This window comes from Oncorhynchus masou, chromosome 5 (genome assembly GCF_036934945.1).
Source record: "Oncorhynchus masou masou isolate Uvic2021 chromosome 5, UVic_Omas_1.1, whole genome shotgun sequence".
NCBI classification, from domain to species: domain Eukaryota; kingdom Metazoa; phylum Chordata; class Actinopteri; order Salmoniformes; family Salmonidae; genus Oncorhynchus; species Oncorhynchus masou.
Genome location: NC_088216.1, coordinates 28,489,512 through 28,511,711, shown reverse-complemented (window position 1 = coordinate 28,511,711; position 22,200 = coordinate 28,489,512). Strand labels below are relative to the sequence as shown.

At 45.3% G+C, this 22,200-nt stretch overlaps 1 long non-coding RNA gene across 1 annotated transcript; it reads left to right on the top strand.

Annotated features, from left to right (window-relative positions):
- The first annotated feature begins 5,494 nt into the window (after window positions 1-5,494).
- LOC135539349 (uncharacterized) lies at window positions 5,495-6,390 on the top strand. The gene is made up of 2 exons (XR_010455609.1): window positions 5,495-5,957; window positions 6,164-6,390. It is a non-coding gene; the product is annotated as an uncharacterized LOC135539349 (long non-coding RNA).
- Window positions 6,391-22,200: the final 15,810 nt, after the last annotated feature.

The window sequence follows — 22,200 nt, the reverse complement described above, 5'->3', positions numbered from 1 at the left end:
AAAGCACCCTTTGCTGGTTCTAACAGCCGACAAATCCGCTTGCTGCTGGCTCTTAGCAAACTTTTGGAAAAATTGTGTTTGACCAGATACATTGCTATTTCTCTGGGAACAAATTAACTTTCATCATGCTTTTGGAGAAGGGCATTCAGCATGTACTGCACTGACACAAATTACTGATGATTGGCTAAAATAAATTGATAGTAAGAAGATTGAAAGGAGCTATTTTGTTAGACTTTAGTGCAGCATTTGATATTATTAACCATAATCTGTTATTGGAAAAAAGTATGTGTTATAGCTTTACGTCCTCTACCGTATCATGGGTTGAGAGCTATTTATCCAATAGAAAACAGAAGGTTTTCTTTAATGGAAACTTCTCTAATGTAAAACATGTAAAGTGTGGTATTCCGCAAGGCAACTCTCTTGGTCCTTTACTGTTCTCCATTTTTTACCAATGATCTACCACTAGCCTTAGTGGAACTGACAGCATTTTAGCAACATGAAATATTATTATAATCTGTTCATATACACCCCCAAGAAGATTATGACACTTTTTAAAACATTTTCTGACAAGCGAGCACTTGGTCATTTTCATGTTTTCATAGATTCTTAGAATATTTGTGAAAATTCTACAGCAATATACAGTGGGAAAGTGGCTGTGTGTTTGGACAATTAATAGATACTGCAGTAAATAAAACCTGATAAAAACATCTGTCTCATCCAAGACCGGAATCTACGCAGACCGGTGTGCCGTAGGCAGGTGCAACAGAGCAACATTAGATCATTAGAACGCATTCGTCAAAAGCCACAAAATACACTTGAATGGATTTCTGCAAATATATAGCTGAATATCACGGGATTCCTCTTACATTTGAGAACTTTACAGAGTCCTGTTGGTCAAACAACTATAAAAAGGTAGGTTGTCTTTCCTTATATGCTAATGAACAACAACAAGATCAACAACTAATTATAGCCAGAGCAAAATTAGCTCAAATCTAATGAAGGAACATTAGATAAACCGTCTCAAACTTTTTTCAGCAAGTTAGCTGTCAAAATTGCACTGATAAACGATGGAGAATAGCCTGCTAATCCTTCTGCAGCTTGCCAACCGAGCACCCAAGCTAACTGGCTGAAGTTGCAAGCTTGCTAGCTAGCTACACTACCATTCAAAAGTTTGGGTCACTTAGAAATGTTTCTTGTTATTGAAACAAAAACATTTTTTTGTCCATTAAAATAACATCAAATTGACCAGAAGTACAGTGTAGACATTGTTAATGTTGTAAATGACTAGTGTAGGTGTAAATGTCACGGTTCATGAATCCACTGCCTCCCTCTCTCTTTCTCTCTCTCTCTCTCTCCCGTGTTTGTGTGGGCGTGGTTCCCAATCTCGGCCTGATTGTCTGCGCCAGCTGGAACCACTTATCTTCCCTTTATATGTTCTGTAACCAGTGCTTCTTGTTGTCAGATCGTTGTTTCTTCCCTGAGGTTGTGTCGTGTGTCCGTGCTCTTCTCTTGTGTGGATTATCTGCTGTGCTCCTTCCTACTCATCCGGACACACTCCCCTGGTTTTCTCAGCACGTTATCATCGGAAGATGCGCCCGAGTCCCTGGGTCGGATTCCGTCTGAGTACAGTCTGTCTGTCCTGTTGCTGCTGTGAACTATATTCATTAAACCATCGTTGCTTGCATCTTGCATCCGCCTCTGTGTTGTTACAGAACGATCTGACCAGACCATGGATGCAGCGAGTTCAACGAGTCTGACCGAATTCATTTCCCGCAGTATCACGAGAATGGATCAACAAGAGGAGAACATCTCCAGCACAGGTCGGGCAGTACAAGCCCTTGCGACGCAGGTATCCCAGCTGACCCAACAATTGCAACATCAGAGGGGTTCCGCTGCGCCACCTACACCGGCAGTTCAACCCGCCCCGCCAGAGCCGGATTCCCAGCTAGAGCCACGGCTACCGACACCAGAGGGTTATTCAGGTGATCCTGACTATTGCAGAGCTTTTCTTACGAGATGTTCCATGCATTTCTCGTTGCAGCCACGGACCTTCAACCGTGAACAGTCTAAGGTAGCATTCGTACTCACACTGCTATCAGGCAAAGCGGCTCTTTGGGGAACGGCGGTGTGGGCGAACCAGGACCCATGCTGCACCTCTTTCCAGACACTCTCCGAGGAGATGAGAAGGGTCTTCGATCGGGCCATGGCGGGTAGGGAGACGGCCAGACTACTCGCGGACCTTCGCCAAGGAGACCGTTCAGTATCGGAATACTCCATCCAATTCCGCACTCTGGCCGCAGAGAGTCAGTGGAACGAGGAGGCGCAGTGGGACATGTTCCTGCATGGGCTGGAGGACCGGATCCAGAAGGAGATTTATGTTCTGGACCTTCCCAGGAGTTTAAATGGACTAGTGGAACTAGCCTTGAGGGTCGACGCTCGTCTGAGTCGTATTGGCCGCCGAGCATGCCCTAACAGACCGTATAACGACACGGAGGGCTGGCATGCCAGCGGCGGGAACACGGCCAGTTCAGCCTCCGCTCACGAACCCATGCAGCTGGGGAGAGCTCGCCTCTCCCGGGAAGAGAGGGAGAGGCGGAGATCCCAAGGACTCTGTCTCTACTGTGGTAGAGCGGGCCACTTTATCCACTCCTGCCCGGTAAAAGATCAGGCCCGGTAGTAAACATGAGGCTACTATCGGGTGGTGTCACCACAGAGAAGACCTCATCATCTACTCCCGGTAAGACTAAGATGGGCCACCCACACGCACGACACCCAAGCCTTACTGGACTCAGGAGCAGAGGGTAATTTCATGGACTTCAAGCTTGCTCACAAACTCCAGATCCCTATCACCTCACTCACGCACAAGATATCCGTCAACGCTCTCAATGGTCAAGAACTCCCCAACATTTCTCACACCACTGAACCTATCACACTCATCACTTCTGGCAATCACACTGAGACACTATCATTTCTACTCATGGACTCACCCCTTGCACCATTAGTTCTCGGCCACCCTTGGCTCACCCAACACAACCCCAGAGTTGACTGGGGTCATAACTCTATATCCATGTGGAGTAACAAGTGTCTTGAGTCCTGTTTAGTGTCTGCTTGTTCGTCTGTGTCTGATTCTGTGTTTCTAGAGGAGGCAGTGGATTTGTCTAACGTGCCCGTTGAATACCTCGACCTGAAGGAGGTGTTCAGTAAGTCCCGTGCTGCTTCTCTTCCTCCGCATCGTCCCTATGATTGTGCAATAGAATTATTGCCAGGTGAGTCTCCGCCTAAAGGCAAGTTATATTCACTCTCTGTTCCTGAGAGGGAGGCTATGGAGAGATACATCTCTGGTTCTCTGGCATCTAGATTCATTCGTCCTTCCTCTTCTCCAGCGGGGGCGGGGTTCTTCTTTGTGGGGAAGAAGGACGGATCTCTGCGTCCTTGCATTGATTACCGTGGGTTGAATAACATCACAGTGAAGAATACCTATCCCTTACCGTTGATGTCCTCAGCCTTTGAAAGGTTACAGGGAGCATCCGTGTTCACTAAGTTGGATTTACGTAATGCATATCATTTGGTTCGCATAAGGGAGGGGGACGAATGGAAGACCGCATTTAACACCCCCAGAGGGCACTTCGAATATTTGGTCATGCCTTTTGGGCTATCCAACTCCCCAGCGGTTTTCCAGGCACTCGTCAATGACGTGCTGAGAGATATGATTGATCAGTTCATATATGTTTACCTGGATGACATACTGATTTTTTCTTCTTCTCTCCAGGAACACGTTCAGCATGTCAGACGAGTGCTTCAGAGGTTGTTGGAGAATGGACTTTTTGTCAAGGCGGAGAAATGCATTTTTCATGCACAATCCGTTCCATTCCTAGGTTACATCGTCTCGACTGAAGGTATTCGCATGGATCCTGACAAGGTTAAGGCTGTGGTGGATTGGCCAAGCCCAGATTCCCGTAAGGCCCTACAGAGGTTTCTGGGATTCGCCAATTTCTACCGGCGTTTCGTTCGCAACTTTAGCCAGATAGTCGCTCCTCTTACCGCCTTAACCTCTCCCAGAGTGACGTTCAGGTGGTCCGATACAGCCGAGGCTGCATTCGCCAAACTCAAGAGCCGCTTTGTTTCGGCTCCCATCCTCATAGCTCCCGATCCCTCGCGTCAGTTCGTGGTGGAGGTGGATGCTTCAGAGGTGGGGGTAGGTGCGGTACTTTCCCAACGTTCCTCTTCTGACGACAAGATGCACCCTTGCGCGTTCCTTTCCCATCGGTTATCACCTGCGGAACGCAACTACGACATTGGCAACAGAGAGTTGTTGGCAGTGAAGTTAGCACTGGAGGAGTGGCGTCATTGGTTAGAGGGTTCGGGGGTACCTTTTATAGTTTGGACCGATCACAAGAATTTGGAATACATCAGAACCGCCAAGCGACTCAACTCCAGGCAGGCGCGGTGGGCACTCTTTTTTGGACGTTTTGACTTCTCTCTCTCGTATCGCCCGGGTTCCAAGAATGTCAAACCCGATTCCCTTTCTCGCATTTTTGACCATTCCGAACGCCCATCCACTCCCGAGTGCATCCTACCCGGGACCCTAGTGGTCTCCACACTCACATGGGAGGTTGAATCGAGGGTCAAAACGGCCTTAGAAGGGGTAACGCCTCCGCCCGGTTGCCCGCCTAATCGGTTGTTTGTGCCGGAGGGGTGTCGGTCCGATGTTATTCGGTGGGGGCACTGCTCCAACGTAGCGTGTCATCCAGGAGTCAGCCGTACTAGCTTTTTGGTTAAGCAACGCTTTTGGTGGCCACTGATGGCTCGTGACATTCACAGTTTTGTCTTGGCTTGCTCGGTTTGTGCCACTGGGAAGACTTCTAATCGACCCCCAGATGGGTTACTCCAACCGCTGTCGGTCCCTTCGAGACCCTGGTCCCACATCGCGCTAGATTTTGTTACCGGTCTCCCGCCCTCCCAGGGCAAGACTGTTGTTTTGACCGTGGTGGACCGGTTCTCGAAGGCGGCTCATTTTATTCCCTTGCCTAAATTACCATCTGCCAAGGAGACAGCGGTAACTGTCGTGGATCACGTCTTTCGCTTACATGGCCTGCCGATGGACGTAGTTTCTGACCGTGGGCCCCAATTTGTGTCCAAGTTTTGGCAAGAGTTTTGTAGGTTACTGGGAGCGAGTGTCAGCCTGTCTTCAGGGTTTCATCCCCAGAGCAACGGTCAAACGGAGAGGGCCAACCAAGATTTGGAGAGAGTGTTGCGATGTTTGGTTTCTAAGAATCCGTCTTCCTGGAGTCAACAACTCTCTATGGTTGAGTACGCTCACAATTCGTTGCCAGTGGCAGCCACGGGTCTCTCTCCATTTGAGTGTAGTTTAGGTTACCAGCCACCTATCTTTCCCAGTACGGAGTCCGAGGTCACTGTTCCCTCCGCTCACGCTTTCATCCAGAGGTGCCGTCACGCATGGAGCAGAGCCCGTGAGACTCTTCTCCGGGTGGGGGCGCGCACCAAGGCTAAGGCCGATCGTCACCGGTCGAAGCCTCCGGTATACGTCGTTGGCCAATGGAGTGTGGCTTTCTACTAAGAACATTCCACTCCGATCCGTTTCGAACAAGCTTGCCCCCAAATTTATCGGCCCGTTCAAAGTCACCAGGATCATTAGTCCGGTGGCGGTCCGGCTCAAGCTTCCTCCGACGTATAGGAGAATTCATCCTACCTTTCATGTGTCTAAGATAAAACCTGTGTTTCAGGCACGCATTAACCCGCCGGTCCCGGTTCCCCCGTCGCCACAACTTGTTGATGGGGAAACCACCTTTTCTGTCAATCGTATTTTGGACTCTAGAAGGAGGGGACGCGGATTCCAGTACCTGGTGGACTGGGAGGGTTACGGCCCGGAGGAGAGAAGTTGGGTGCCTGCTAGGGACATTCTGGATCACTCCCTTATCGATGATTTCAATCGACAGGTAAATTTGCCTGGGAACGCCAAGAGGCGTTCCTAGGGGGGTATTGTCACGGTTCATGAATCCACTGCCTCCCTCTCTCTTTCTCTCTCTCTCTCTCTCTCGTGTTTGTGTGGGCGTGGTTCCCAATCTCGGCCTGATTGTCTGCGCCAGCTGGAACCACTTATCTTCCCTTTATATGTTCTGTAACCAGTGCTTCTTGTTGTCAGATCGTTGTTTCTTCCCTGAGGTTGTGTCGTGTGTCCGTGCTCTTCTCTTGTGTGGATTATCTGCTGTGCTCCTTCCTACTCATCCGGACACACTCCCCTGGTTTTCTCAGCACGTTATCATCGGAAGATGCGCCCGAGTCCCTGGGTCGGATTCCGTCTGAGTACAGTCTGTCTGTCCTGTTGCTGCTGTGAACTATATTCATTAAACCATCGTTGCTTGCATCTTGCATCCGCCTCTGTGTTGTTACAGTAAATGGCTGATTTCTAATGATCTATCTACATAGGCATACAGAGGCCCATTATCAGCAACCATCGCTCCTGTGTTCCAATGGCACGTTGTGTTAGCTAATCCAAGTTTATCATTTTAAAAGGCTAATTGATCATTAGAAATCCCTTTTGCAATTATGTTAGCACAGCTGAAAACGGTTGTGCTCATTAAAGAAGCAATAAAACTGGCCTTCTTGAGACTTGTTGAGTTCTGGAGCATCAGAATTTGTGGGTTTGATTACAGGCTCAAAATGGCCAGAAATAAAGGACTTTCTTCTGAAACACGTCAGTCTATTCTTGTTCTGAGAAATGAAGGCTATTCCATGTGAGAAATTGCCAAGAAACTAAAGATCTCGTACAACGCTGTGTACTACTCCCTACAAGTCCTGTGTACTACTCCCCACAAGTCATGTGTACTACTCCCTACAAGTCCTGTGTACTACTCCCCACAAGTCCTGTATACTACTCCCTACAAGTCCTGTGTACTACTCCCCACAAGTCCTGTGTACTACTTGTCAGGATTTGGCCAGGGTTGTTCCAGGTTTTGGTCAGTAGATGTCCCCATTGTGCTTTTTGTCCCTATGTTTTTCCCTTGATCCCCATTATTATTTGCACCTGTGTCTCGTTTCCCCTGATTGTATTTAAACCCTTTGTTTCCCTCAGTTCTGTGCTCTGTGTTTGTATGTTAGCACCCTGCCCTAGTGTTCTGTGTGCTCTTGTCGATTCCGGGTGAAGTTCTTGTGGTATTCTGTTTTTTGTTTTTGTTTATTTTTGGTGAGTTTCTTTTGAGGTCTTTTTGTGTTTTTCCTACCACCTTTTGGATTTGCCATTTTTTGTATTTTAGGATTTTTTCTTTATTAAATACACCGTCTTAAGTACTCCTCTATTAAGTGTCTGTGTTCTTTTGCCCATCTTAATCTTTTCTTGTTATTGGCCAGTCTGAGATATGGCTTTTTCTTTGCAATTTTTTTTGTCTGTTCACAGATAAAAATGTGTATTTGAACCCAATAATGGTTGAATTCAAAAAGTTTAAGCTGCCTATCAATCAATGTTTTTGAAACCAGTGGACAGCCAGTAAAAAATGCATTATTGCAACAGCTGCATAGTGCTGATCCAAGCCTATGGAATAAAAGTGGGGCTTTTATTGCTCAGTCTAAATCATGCTGATAAAAAAAATCCATAGGCCTAATGGACACGTGCTCAAATGGACACGTGCTCCATAGTTCTTGTGTGTTTTCCTTGCTTTAGTGTTGGTCAGGACATGAGCTGGGTGGGCATTCTATGTTGTGTGTCTAGTTTGTCTATTTTTATGTTTGGCCTGATATGGTTCTCAATCAGAGGCAGTTGTTAGTCATTGTCTCTGATTGGGAACCATATTTAGGTAGCCTGTTTTGTGTTGGGTTTTGTGGGTGGTTGTTTCCTGTCTTTGTGTTCTCTGCACCAGATAGGACTGTTTCGGTTTTGCGACATTTGTTATTTTGTATTTGTGTTCATGTTTAGTTTTCTTATTAAAAAAACATGAACTCTAACCACGCTGCATTTTGGTCCTCCTCTCCTTTGGCGGAAGAAAGACGTTACATTAGCAAAAAAGTGTTCAACAAATACAAATATATTTGTGATTTTAGATTCTTCAAAGTAGCCACCCTTTGCCTTGATGAAAGCTTTGCACACTCTTGGCAAAGTATGCCATTCCATGAGCGCAGCATTTATTTTTCAACTCGAATCAATGAGCCCAATCAGTCCTCCATGACAACAAAATCATAAACATCAGAGTAGGGCTGGCTAATAAGTCCTTAGTTTTGGGGTCATATTCAAGTAAAACAATTTGGCTAATCTATACATCCATATTTCCAAGTCCTATTCTTGAAGATCAAGGGGTATAACATTTATTGGAATGACTGGAATTCTGATAGACTTTGGTTATTAATGTAAAGTTATAATTTAATCTTATTATTATCTGTATTAGAAAGCGATGGGTTTGAAGAAGCCTGACATAACCAACCCATAAAGTAAAATTTAGCCTTAACATAACCAACCCATAAAGTAAAAATTCAAGTAAAATTTAACCTTAACATTGATTTATCCTGAAATAGATGTCTTTCAATTGGTAACATACATTTTTTGTCTTCTTCTAATGCCCCTTAAGGGGAAAGCAATCTAAAAATAACAGAATACATTCAAATCAAATCAAATTCAATTTGATTTGTCACATACACATGGTTAGCAGATGTTAATGCGAATGTAGCGAAATGCTTGTGCTTCTAGTTTCGACAGTGCAGTAATATCCAACGAGTAATCTAACCTAACAATTTCACAACTACTACCTTATACATACAAGTGCAAAGGAATGAATAAGAATATGTACATAAAAAAATTGATGAATGAGTGATGGTACAGAACGGCATAGGCAAGATGCAGTGGATGGTCTAGAGTACAGTATATACATATGAGATGAGTATGTAGGATATGTAAACATATAAAGGTGGCATTGTTTAAAGTGGCTAGTGATACATTTATTACATCAAGATGGCAAGATGCAGTAAATGGTATAGAGTACAGTATATACACATACATATGAGATGAGTAATGTAGGATATGTAAACATTATATGAGGTGGCATTGTTTAAAGTGGCTAGTGATACATATATTAAAGCAATTTTTCCATTATTAAAGTGGCTGGAGTTGAGTCAGTATGTTGGCAGCAGCCACTCAATGTTAGTGATGGCTGTTTAACAGTTTGATGGCCTTGAGATAGAAGCTGTTTTTCAGTCTCTCTGTCCCTGCTTTGATGCACCTGTACTGACCTCGCCTTCTGGATGATAGCGGGGTGAACAGGCAGTGGCTCGGGTGGTTGTTGTCCTTGATGATCTTTATGGCCTTCCTGTAACATTGGGTGGTGTAGGTGTCCTGGAGGGCAGGTAGTTTGCACCCGGTGATGCGTCATTACCCTCTGGAGAGCCTTACGGTTATGGGCGGAGCAGTTGCCGTACCAGGCGGTGATACAGCCCGACAGGATGCTCTCGATTGTGCATCTGAAAAAGTTTGTGAGTGTTTTGGCCATGCAGACGTGGGTGAACGGGGAGTACAGGAGAGGGCTGAGAACGCACCCTTGTGGGGCCCCAGTGTTGAGGATCAGCGGGGTGAAGATGTTGTTACCTACCCTCATCACCTGGGGACAGCCCGTCAGGAAGTCCAGGACCCAGTTGCACAGTTGTTTGGCCTGGGGTCTCAAGCTTGATGATGAGTTTGGAGGTTACTATGGTGTTAAATGCTGAGCTGTAGTTGATGAACAGCATTCTCACATAGGTATTCCTCTGGTCCAGATTGATTAGGGCAGTGTGCAGTGTGATTGTGATTGCGTCGTCTGTGGACCTATTGGGGCAGTAAGCAAATTGGGGTGGGTCTATGGTGTCAGGTAGGGTGGAGGTGATATGGTCCTTGACGAGTCTCTCAAAGCACTTCATGATGACGGAAGTGAGTGCTACGGAGCGGTAGTCATTTAGCTCAGTTATCTTAGCTTTCTAAGGAACAGGAACAATGGTGGCCCTCTTGAAGCATGTGGAGACAGCAGACTGGGATAAGGTTTGATTGAATATGTCCGTAAACACACCAGCCAGAATATAATCAGATTACGTTACTGAGTTTGGGTAATCCAAAAGTTACATTACTGATTACAATTTTGGACCGGTAACTTGTAACTGTGACGGATTACATTTAGAAAGTAACCTACCCAACCCTGGTGCCAACCTTGTAGTGTCAGACCCCAAGAAGACTCGAGGCTGTAACCGCTGCCAAAAGTGCTTGAACAATGTACTGAGTAAAGGTGTGAATATGTAAATGTTATATTTCAGTTTTTTTAAATTTAATACATTTGCAAAAATGTCTAAAACCTGTTTTTCCTTTGTCATTATGGGGTATTGTGTGTAGATTGATGAGGGGAAAAAACAATTTAATCAAATTTTGAATAAGGGTGTAATGTAACAAAATGTGGAATACTTTCTGAATGCACTGTATGTGCAACTGATAGATGCAAACACACAGACACACACACTCTCTCTCTAACACACACTCGAATACACACTCAACACGCACCCACACATTATTATTCTTTGGTTGTATTTCTTTTTAAAATTGGTGAAATTGGTGTGTCTTTAGTTTTTTAGACACAGTGCCTTCTGAAAGTATTCACAGCCCTTAACTTGTTATCTTTGTCACTGACCTGAACACCATAACCCATAATGTGAAAGTGGAATTATATGTTTCTACATTTAAAAAAATAATAATTCTTGACTCAATAAGTTTTCAACCCCTTTGTTATGGCAAGCCTAAATAAGAGTAACAATTAAAAAGTCATGTATTAAGTTGACTACCTTATCTTTGTACCCCACACATACAATGATCTGTAAAGTCCCTCAGTTGAGCAGTGAATTTCCAACACAGATTCCACCACAAGGGCCAGGGAGGTTATCTAATGCCTCGCAAAGAAAAGCACCTATTGGTAGATGGGTAAATAAAAAGCAGACATAAAATAGCTCTTTGAGCATGGTGAAGTTATTAATTACACTTTGGATGGTTTATCAATACACCCAGTCACTACAAAGATACAGGCATCCTTCCTAACTTAGTTGCCGGAGAGGAAGAAAACTGCTCAGGGATTTCACCATGAGGCCAATGGTGACTAATAACAGTTACAGAGTTTATTGATTGTGATAGGAGAAAACTGAGGATTGATAAACAACATTGTAGTTACTCCACAATACTAACCTAATTGACAGAATGAAAAGTCGGAAGCTGTACAGAATAAAAATATTTCAAAATGTGCATTCTGTTTGCAACAAGACACTAAAGTAATACTGAAAAGAAACCGTGGCACAGCAATTAACTTCTTGTCTTGAATACAAAATGTTATGTTGTTGAGAAAATCCAATACAACACATTACTGAGTACCACTCTCCATATTTTCAAGCTTAGTGGTGGTCATGTTATGGGTATGCTTGTAATCACCAAGGAATGGGGAGTTTTTCAGGATAAAAAAATTATGCAGTTGAGCTAAGCACGGGAAAAATTATAGCGATAAACCTGGTTCAGTCTGCTTTCCACCAGACACTGGGAGATTAATTTACCTTTCAAATTAAATACAATTTTATTGGTTACGTTCACATATTTAGCAGATGTTATTGCGGGTGTAGCGAAATGCTTCTTTATTTTTTTAAATTGTTCGGCTCTATGTAATAACACAAAAAAAAACGTTCCGGGCTAATAATGTAAAGTATAACACACAAAAGGAGCAAAATACTGCAAAGTTGCTTAGGAGCTAGAAGCAGAGCTGCCATGTCTGTCAGCGCCATCTTGACAGGACAACAACCTAAAACACAAGGCCAAATCTGCACTGGAGTTGCTTACGAAGAAGACAGTGAATGTTCCTGAGTGACCGAGTTACAGTTTTGACTTAAATCTACTTGACAATCTATGGCAAGACCTGAAAATGGTTCTGACAATGATCAACAACCAATTTGACAGCACTTGAAGAATTTTGGAAAAGAATTATGGGCAAATGTTATACAATCCAGGTGTGGAAATGTCTTAGAGACTTACCTAGAAAGACTCACAGCTTTAATCGCTGCCAATGGTGCTTCTATAAAGTATTGACTGAGGGGTGTGAATACTTACATGAAGGAGATATTTCTGTATTTCAAATAGATTTGCAAAAATGTCTAAAAACATGTTTTCACTTTGTCATTATGGGGTATTGTGTGTAATGGATGAGAAAACAATATATTTAATTCATTTTGAATTCAGACTGTAACACAACAAAATGTGAAATAAGTCAAGGGGTATGAATACTTCCGGAAGGCACTGGAATGTTTAAGTCTGGAATGTCTACATGTTCATGTTTCTAAATGTATATAAATTGACATTTATTTTTGTTTGTAATTATGTGTCGGACACCAATAAGACTGTCATCATTGGCGTCAGCTAATGGGGATGCTAAATAAAATCTAAATCTCTCATACACACACACACACAAACACTAGAACCCACACACACACTCTAGAACCCACACACACTAGAACCCACACACACACACTAGAACCCACACACACACACATACACACTAGAACCCACACACACACACTAGAACACACACACACACACTAGAACCCACACACACACACACACACTAGAACACACACACACTAGAACCCACACACACACACTAGAACCCACACACACACACTAGAACCCACACACACTAGAACCCACACACACACACACTAGAACCCACACACACACACTCACCCAGATGGTGGCGTGGGACCAGCGACCCTCCCTGGCTGTGTCTGTCTGCTCCACGTGTCTGAGCTGTCCTTGGGTTTCCGGCCCTCTTTGAGAGGCCTCTGATTTATGGTATGGGACAGATCTCACTGTATCCGCGCGCGCGTGTGTGTGTGTGTGTGTGTGTGTATCTAGGTGTTTGTGTTGTCTACGTGTGTGTGTGTGTCTGTACACGTGTGTGCACGGTGTGTGTGTACGCGTGCGGCCCTGTGTGTGTCTGTGTGTGCATATGTGCATGTGTGTGTGTGTGTGTGTGTGAGCTGTGAATGCGCGCTGTCTATCGAAGCCAAATTTGTCTCGTGTTACTCTCCCAGGCCGTACAGCTTTACACAAGCCCCCAAGTTATAATTCTGCAGACAGCCCTCAACTGGACCCAGACCAACAGCTCTCCAGCTGGCTTTCGTACAGGTCTTGCATTGAGAGATGTGTGTGTGTTAGGTAAAGTGGGTTTTGTGTGTTTATGAAGTGCATACTGTATGTTTGTTTTTGTGTGTGTGTGCATGTGTGTGTCTGCTCGTGTGTGTACCTACGTGTTGTGTTAATGTGTTTTTTCCCCTGTCTGCTCACGTTTACGTGTCCTTTAAAAAACATTTTTTTTACTTAACCAGGCAAGTCAGTTAAGAACAAACTCTTATTTACAATGACGGCCTACCCTGCCAAACACTAACCCGGACGATGCTGGGCAAATTGTCTGCTGCCCTAAGGGACTCCTAACCACCGCCGGTTGTGATACAGCCTGGAATCGAACCATGGTCTGTAGTGACGCCTCTAGCACTGAGATGCGGTGCCTCAGACCGCTGCGCCACTCGCGCATATGTCTCTCTCCCTTTCCATCCTCTGTTCTCTCTCTCCAGTCTCTTCCTCTCTCGCCACTCTCTCTCACTCTCCAACGTCGTTACAAACTGAAAGCGCGAACCACTGCTTTTAATCAGGGCAAGGTGTCTGTTAACATGACCGAGTACAAACAGTGCAGCTATTCCCTCCGCAAGGCTATCAAACAAGCTAAGCGTCAGTACAGAGACAAAGTAGAATCTCAATTCAACGGCTCAGACACAAGAGGCTTGTGGCAGGGTCTACAGTCAATCACGGACTACAGGAAGAAATCCAGCCCAGTCACGGACCAGGATGTCTTGCTCCCAGGCAGACTAAATAACTTTTTTGCCCGCTTTGAGGACAATACAGTGCCACTGACACGGCCTGCAACGGAAACATGCGGTCTCTCCTTCACTGCAGCCGAGGTGAGTAAAACATTTAAACGTGTTAACCCTCGCAAGGCTGCAGGCCCAGACGGCATCCCCAGCCGCGCCCTCAGAGCATGCGCAGACCAGCTGGCTGGTGTGTTTACGGACATATTCAATCAATCCCTATACCAGTCTGCTGTTCCCACATGCTTCAAGAGGGCCACCATTGTTCCTGTTCCCAAGAAAGCTAAGGTAACTGAGCTAAACGACTACCGCCCCGTAGCACTCACTTCCGTCATCATGAAGTGCTTTGAGAGACTCGTCAAGGACCATATCACCTCCACCCTACCTGACACCCTAGACCCACTCCAATTTGCTTACCGCCCAAATAGGTCCACAGACGACGCAATCTCAACCACACTGCACACTGCCCTAACCCATCTGGACAAGAGGAATACCTATGTGAGAATGCTGTTCATCGACTACAGCTCGGCATTCAACACCATAGTACCCTCCAAGTTCGTCATCAATCTCGAGACCCTGGGCCTCGACCCCGCCCTGTGCAACTGGGTACTGGACTTCCTGACGGGCCGCCCCCAGGTGGTGAGGGTAGGTAACAACATCTCCTCCCCGCTGATCCTCAACACTGGGGCCCCACAAGGATGCGTTCTGAGCCCTCTCCTGTACTCCCTGTTCACCCACGACTGCGTGGCCACGCACGCTTCCAACTCAATCATCAAGTTTGCGGACGACACAACAGTGGTAGGCTTGATTACCAACAACGACGAGACGGCCTACAGGGAGGAGGTGAGGGCCCTCGGAGTGTGGTGTCAGGAAAATAACCTCACACTCAACGTCAACAAAACTAAGGAGATGATTGTGGACTTCAGGAAACAGCAGAGCGAACACCCCCCTATCCACATCGATGGAACAGTAGTGGAGAGAGTAGCAAGTTTTAAGTTCCTCGGCATACACATCACAGACAAACTGAATTGGTCCACTCACACAGACAGCATCGTGAAGAAGGCGCAGCAGCGCCTCTTCAACCTCAGGAGGCTGAAGAAATTCGGCTTGTCACCAAAAGCACTCACAAACTCCTACAGATGCACAATCGAGAGCATCCTGGCGGGCTGTATCACCGCCTGGTACGGCAACTGCTCCGCCCTCACCCGTAAGGCTCTCCAGAGGGTAGTGAGGTCTGCACAACGCATCACCGGGGGCAAACTACCTGCCCTCCAGGACACCAACACCACCCGATGTTACAGGAAGGCCATAAAGATCATCAAGGACATCAACCACCCAAGCCACTGCCTGTTCACCCCGCTATCATCCAGAAGGCGAGGTCAGTACAGGTGCATCAAAGCCTGGACCGAGAGACTGAAAAACAGCTTCTATCTCAAGGCCATCAGACTGTTAAACAGCCACCACTAACATTGAGTGGCTGCTGCCAACACACTGACACTGACTCAACTCCAGCCACTTTAATAATGGGAATTGATGGGAAATTATGTAAATATATCACTAGCCACTTTAAACAATGCTACCTTATATAATGTTACTTACCCTACATTATTCATCTCATATGCATACGTATATACTGTACTCTATATCATCGACTGCATCCTTAGGTAATACATGTATCACTAGCCACTTTAACTATGCCACTTTGTTTACATACTCATCTCATATGTATATACTGTACTCGATACCATCTACTGTATCTTGCCTATGCTGTTCTGTACCATCACTCATTCATATATCCTTATGTACATATTCTTTATCCCCTTACACTGTGTATAAGACAGTAGTTTAGGAATTGTTAGTTAGATTACTTGTTGGTTATTACTGCATTGTCGGAACTAGAAGCACAAGCATTTCGCTACACTCGCATTAACATCTGCTAACCATGTGTATGTGACAAATAAAATTTGATTTGATTTGATTTGTGATTTGAAGCCTGCCGTCTCATAACGAGTTTGACCCTCGCTAATGACCACCTGTTTGTTGTCGGGGGAACGTGCTGGGGCCAGCGCCTGTGTTGGTTAACGTGATTACCGGACAAACAATGGGGGCAGACGGGGTCAGGAGACAACAGACGAGCCATCAAAGGAACCCATTGGTTCAATGATGTTTCGTGGTCCCTCCATCCCCTTCATCCTATTAACTCTGGCAAGGAGTGAGTGGGCATTGAAGGCATTGAAATGGAACACCAGCAGAAGCAGCAACGCCAACTGTCTGTCTCTTTTGTCTGTGAGAGAAGGCAGGACTTGGTTATTTATAGAGATTTTAACAGACTGGACTGGACTGGGCAGAGAGAGAGGGACTGGACGGGCTGGATGGGACCCGTGGAGAGGAATACAGGGAATGGGGGGATACAGGGACAGTTCTCTGGCATAGAGTGGTGTGCAGTAGTGTCCCATGGGATGGTTCATTCAGCAATCCGCAGAGCTCGATCGCTATTTGTCTCTCGCTGTCTTTTTGTTTCTCTCTCTTGCTCTCTCTGTCATTCTGTTGCTCACTCTCTCGCGCTCTCACACTCTCACTCTCTCTCACTCTCTCTCTCTCTCTCTCTCTCTCTCTCTCTCTCTCTCTCTCTCTCTCTCTCTGTCTATCTGACTCTCTCTCTCTACTGTGTAACCCAGGGTGAGAGATGAAAAGTGGAGAAAATGTGGCCGCATGTCAAAAGCCCAGAGCTGGAGAGCCAAGCAGGCATGCAAAGTCAAGAGAAGAATAAGGTCAAGATGAATACCAAGGCTGCATCGTAAATGGCACCCTATTCCATCGATAGTACATTACTTTTGACCAGATCCCTGGGCTGGGATGAGGCCCGATTCACGTAGGAAGTCCTATTAAAATCAATGAGAAAAACCAAGGATAATGGCCAAAGGAAGTGGACTATTCAGTAGCTAGCCCTAATCCACTGTGCTCTATAATATATATAATATAATACATTACCCAAAAATATATGATAAAAATAACATGTCTTGTCATTTTGTAATAAATGCAATATAATCCACATGTATGGATTTTATGAGAAAAAGCCAGGATAAAGGCCAAACGTTAATGCGCTAGTGGACTCTAATTCAGTTCCACTCTGATATATAGTGTTAAATTATTTACAATATAATACAAGTAAAATGATAGGTCTTCCATTTCCCATATATGGCAATAGATAATAGTCTTATAGCCAATAGAGCATTTTATTGGTCAGAATATAGTGTGTAAAGCAAATACAGTCTATTGTCCTATTTAAACCAGGCATTGTGTAGGCAACTTCTTATTTCTTTGTTTGAAAATTGGCCAAACCGCTTCCCTCCATTTTAAAACAACTCTGCCAAATGGAATGATAATGATCCTTTTTACCATAAAACATCATTTTCATGAATCCACTCCCTGCGCCGCAGAGGAAGAGGCAGCCGCCTTTCTCCCTCCCTCTCTCTCTACACCACCTCCGAAAAATTAAAATTCAATCAAAATAGGCAAATTTGCTCCCCCACAGGACACCATAGAGAGGAGCGTGCGCCGCGGCGTAAGGTACTCCAATCAATGGCCTTGTTCCCTCCTCCCAGACCGACCAGGAACTCACAATTTGCATGACACAGGAGGGGGTTAGGCTCATGCACACACAGACACACACACACACGATACACGCACACATACACGCACACACATACAGAGGATATCTGGCACCTCCAGGAAAGGAAGCGATCACATACATAAGTTTCCATTGAGCTGTGCTTTAATCCAACTTGTAGCAGGGCTGATGTGGTCTGGTTCATATCTGCAATGGGCAGATAATGGATTTTGAATGGTGTGTTTGAGTGTTTGTGTGTGGGTGTGCGTGCGTGCGTGCGTATATGCATGCATGTGCTCTGCTACAGACACTGAAGGGCAGACACACGGTTTCTTTCTCTCTCTCTTTCTCTTTCTCTCCATCTCTTTCCCTCTCCTCCACTCCTGCACGCTCTGCGGCAGCCAAGTGCTCAATACGCTATCGACTGTCTCACCGTGGCAACCTGCAGAATTCCGCCGCCTCCCCAGGAGCCTGGCAGCCTGTCTATCGCCCCCCCCCCCCTCCTCTCCCCCTCCTCCCTCCCTCTCTCCATCCCTGCTTCCCATCCCCCACTCCCAGCTCCAGGGAAGCGATGACGTGGGGGCTTCTTGCTCTGGAGAGAAAAAAAGAGGGAGAGAGAGAGCGAGGAGAGAGAGAGAGAGAGAGAGAGAGAGAGAGAGAGAGAGAGAGAGAGACTCCCTCCACACCGCCGTCACGGTGACAATGACTCTAGGAGAACCATTTCGGAGCAGTGAGCCAGAAAACGCAGCCCCACTGTTGCCATTCATTCTGCTAAGCACCGCACTCACTACTGTCTATGGCACCACATAAAATAAATGTAATATACAGAATACAACACCTAGATGAGATCCATATGATCAAAACAGCTGTATCTAGTTAACATATTACATCTAATAGGACTGAATTGAATATTACATTTAATATTCCAATTTTAGCACCAGCTCCTCTGGTTTGGCAAAATAAAAAGACATTTCAAATGTAAAGCATGGAAATGGAAATCTAAAATATTGCATCAAAACATACTGGATAAGTTCACATTAATGCCATATCCAGGTAGGACAGCATGTAATGGACTCAGTCGATTTCCTTCTACCTCAGTAACCAACGTTAGCCAGCTAGTTAGCTTTCTTCCCCAATTAGCTTCCCTAAACCGAAAGGATATTCCATTTCAAATCGGCCCCAGGTCATCCATCTTGGATGAGTTTCCCCCAAAATGAAAGCAGCATTTCGTTAAGCCGGATGGTAATCATGGTGTTGGGCTAATAATAATCCTTCCTCAGTAGTTTCAGTCAGCAGCACTCGGCTGGGCCTGGCTGGGTAGCCAGTGTGGTGGCACAGCCTAATCATCCCCCATCGAGCCCTGTCAGGGTGGCTGCAGGCTGCTCTTAACATTTAGACACACTCACAGGCATATCGAACACACTCCAAGACCCTCACTCCTCAGCTTGAGATCCCCCCTTTTCCTTCTCCCTCTCTAGATCTCTCTCTCTCACTCGTAAATGACCACTGGGGCCTATCGGGATCTCTCTCTTCTTCATTTTCTTTCTCTCTCTCTCATTCTCTCTGTTTTTCTACCTATCTCTCTCTCACTTTCTCTCTCTCTCTCTTTCTGTCACTTCTGGATTCTCTTTCTGTCACTTCTGGATTCACTAGGATGCCATCATGGCTAGGGGGATGTTGGGGGATCTCTAAACTCTCAGTCGAGCCTATACAGTTGAAGTCGGAAGTTTACATACGCCTTAACCAAATATATTTAAACTCGGTTTTTCACAATTCCTGACATTTAATCCTAGTACAAACTCCCTGCCTTAGGTCAGTTAGGATCACCACTTTATTTTAAGAATGTGAAATGTCAGAATAATAGTAGAGAGAATGATTCATTTCAGCTTTTATTTATTTCATCACATTCCCAGTGGGTCAGAAGTTTACTTAATTAGTATTTGGTAGCATTGACTTTAAATTGTTTAACTTGGGTTAAATGTTTCGGGTAGCCTTCCACAAGCTTCCCACAATAAGTTGGGTGCATTTTGGCCCATTCCTCCTGACAGAGCTGCTGTAACTGAGTCAGGTTTGTAGGCCTCCTTGCTGTCACACGCTTTTTCAGTTCTGCCCACACATTTTTTATAGGATTGAGGTCAGGGCTTTGTGATGGCCACTCAAATACCTTGACTTTGTTGTCCTTAAGCCATTTTGCCACAACTTTGGAAGTATGCTTGGGGTCATTGTCCATTTGGAAGACCCACTTGCAACCAAGCTTTAACTTCCTGACTGATGTCTTGAGATGTTGCTTCAATATATCCGCATAATTTTCCCTCTTCATGATGAAATCTATTTTGTGAAGTGCACCAGTCCCTCCTGCAGCAAAGCACCCCCACAACATGATGCTGCCACCCCCGTGCTTCACGGTTGGGATGGTGTTCTTCGGCTTGCAAGCCTCCCCCTTTTTCCTCCAAACATAACGATGGCCATTATGGCCAAACAGTTCTATTTTATTTCATCAGACAAGAGGAAATTTCTCCAAAAAGTATGATCTTTGTCCCCATGTGCAGTTGCAAACCGTAGTCTGGGTTTTTTATGGCGATTTTGGAGCAGTGGCTTCTTCCTTGCTGAGCGGCCTTTCAGGTTATGTCAAATATAGGACTCGTTTTGCTGTGGATATAGATACTTTTGTACCTGTTTCCGCCAGCATCTTCACAAGGTACTTTGCTGTTGTTCTGGGATTGATTTACACTTTTCGCGCCGAAGTGTGTTCATCTCTAGGAGACGGAACTCCTCTCCTTCCTGAGCAGTATGGCGGCTGCGTGGTCCCATTGTGTTTATACTTGCGTACTATGGTTTGTACAGATGAATGTGGTACCTTCAGGCATTTGGAAATTGCTTCCAAGGATGAACCAGACTTGTGGAGGTCTACACTTATTTTTCTGGGGTCTTGGCTGATTTCTTTTGATTTTCCCATGATGTCAAGCAAAGAGGCACTGAGTTTGAAGGTAGGCCTTGAAATACATCCACAGGTACACCTTTAATTTACTCAAATTATGTCAATTAGCCTATCAGAAGCTTCTAAAGCTATGACATCATTTTCTGGAATTTTCCAAGCTGTTTAAAGGCACAGTCAACTTAGTGTATGTAAACTTCTGACCCACTGGAATTGTCATACAGTGAATTATAAGTGAAATAATCTGTCTGTAAACAATTATTGGAAAAATTACTTGTGACATGCACAAAGTAGATGTCCTAACCGCCTTGCCAAAACTATAGTTTGTTAACAAGAAATTTGTGGAGTGGTTGAAAAACTAGTTTTAATGACTCCAAACTAAGTGTATGTAAACTTCCGACTTCAACTGTATATATGTCCAGGCTAGAGTATCACTGGTGTACTAATGTAATACTCACTTCCAGTTGTTCATTCTCCTATTTCGGACAGGGTGACAAACCATACAGTATCGGCAGGAGAATGAGGATTATTGAGCTCTGTGGAGGTTTCTAAAATGATCTACAGTTATTAAAGTTCTGCATGATCTACATGGCAGAAGGTAATCTTGGCCCAGGTAGAACCTTTTTAGAAAAAGGTTCTTAAAGAGGTTTGGGATTTCTTCGCTAGGTGAAATGTTTTTTCTTGCAACCAAATGGCTTCTACCTCGAACCAAAAAAGGGTTATCATACAAGGTCTACCGAATAACCCTTTTTTTTCTAAGAGTGTGCCGCCTTCCCGGTCTGTCCGTTTGTCTGCTCACTCAACCTGTCTATCTGCCTTCCCAGCCTGTCTGCCCTCCCAGTCATGGCCAGTCTGTTCTTCTCACCCCGTCTGGCCCTCTATCACCAGCACCACTCTCTCACTGGGCCTCTTCCAGACCCCGACAGGCAACACAAATGGCGTCTGTGGCGCTCCCTGCCAGACACATGATTAGGGGCGGTTAACATTCGCCATCAGAGGTGCGATATTATAGCGTACCTAGACCAGGGAGACGCTCCCTTTCTGCCAACTAACCCCACCTGGCTGCCAGTGAACCAATACATCACACCAACGATCACATACGTCCACACAATAGACCAACGGGAGCATTTTATAGTCGTCTTTTTGCTCTGATTGTTGACGGTTCACAATATTTCCTGCTTGTATTGTTCTGGTGCTTAAAGGATCCGAGCTACCATGGAAGTAGAAGAAGCCGTTTGAACGCCACAAAGAGCGAGGGGGGTCGTAACACCCGCAAAAGGCGCGGTCAATATTCAGATTGATGAACTGGTCTAATCTAGTGTGGCTGTGTCGTCAGAGAGGGAGCGAGAGTAGAGGGAGATGAGAGAGGTAGATGGAGAGAGAGAGAGAGAGAGAGAGAGAGAGAGAGAGAGGGAGAGGGAGAGAGAGAGAGAGAGAGAGAGAGAGAGGGACGGAGACAGATGCAGAGACAGAGACGGATGCAGAGAGAGGAGAGAGTGGGAGGGAGAAAAAAAGAAAAACAGGAATAGAACATTGTCAACTGTGAGTCAGCTGACTGTTCAAAAGTCATAACTGTTACCGGCCTCTGACGTCCTGAGCTGCTCCGTCGACTCCCAACCAATTACACTGCCTGTTCTAAGGAGAGTGTTGAGTCATCGTGGCTCTCTCTCCCCTGATGTGTGGAGAGACGGGAACGACTTGCGTCGTGACTGGTGAAGGCTGCTGGGAAGGCTGCTGTTGCCGT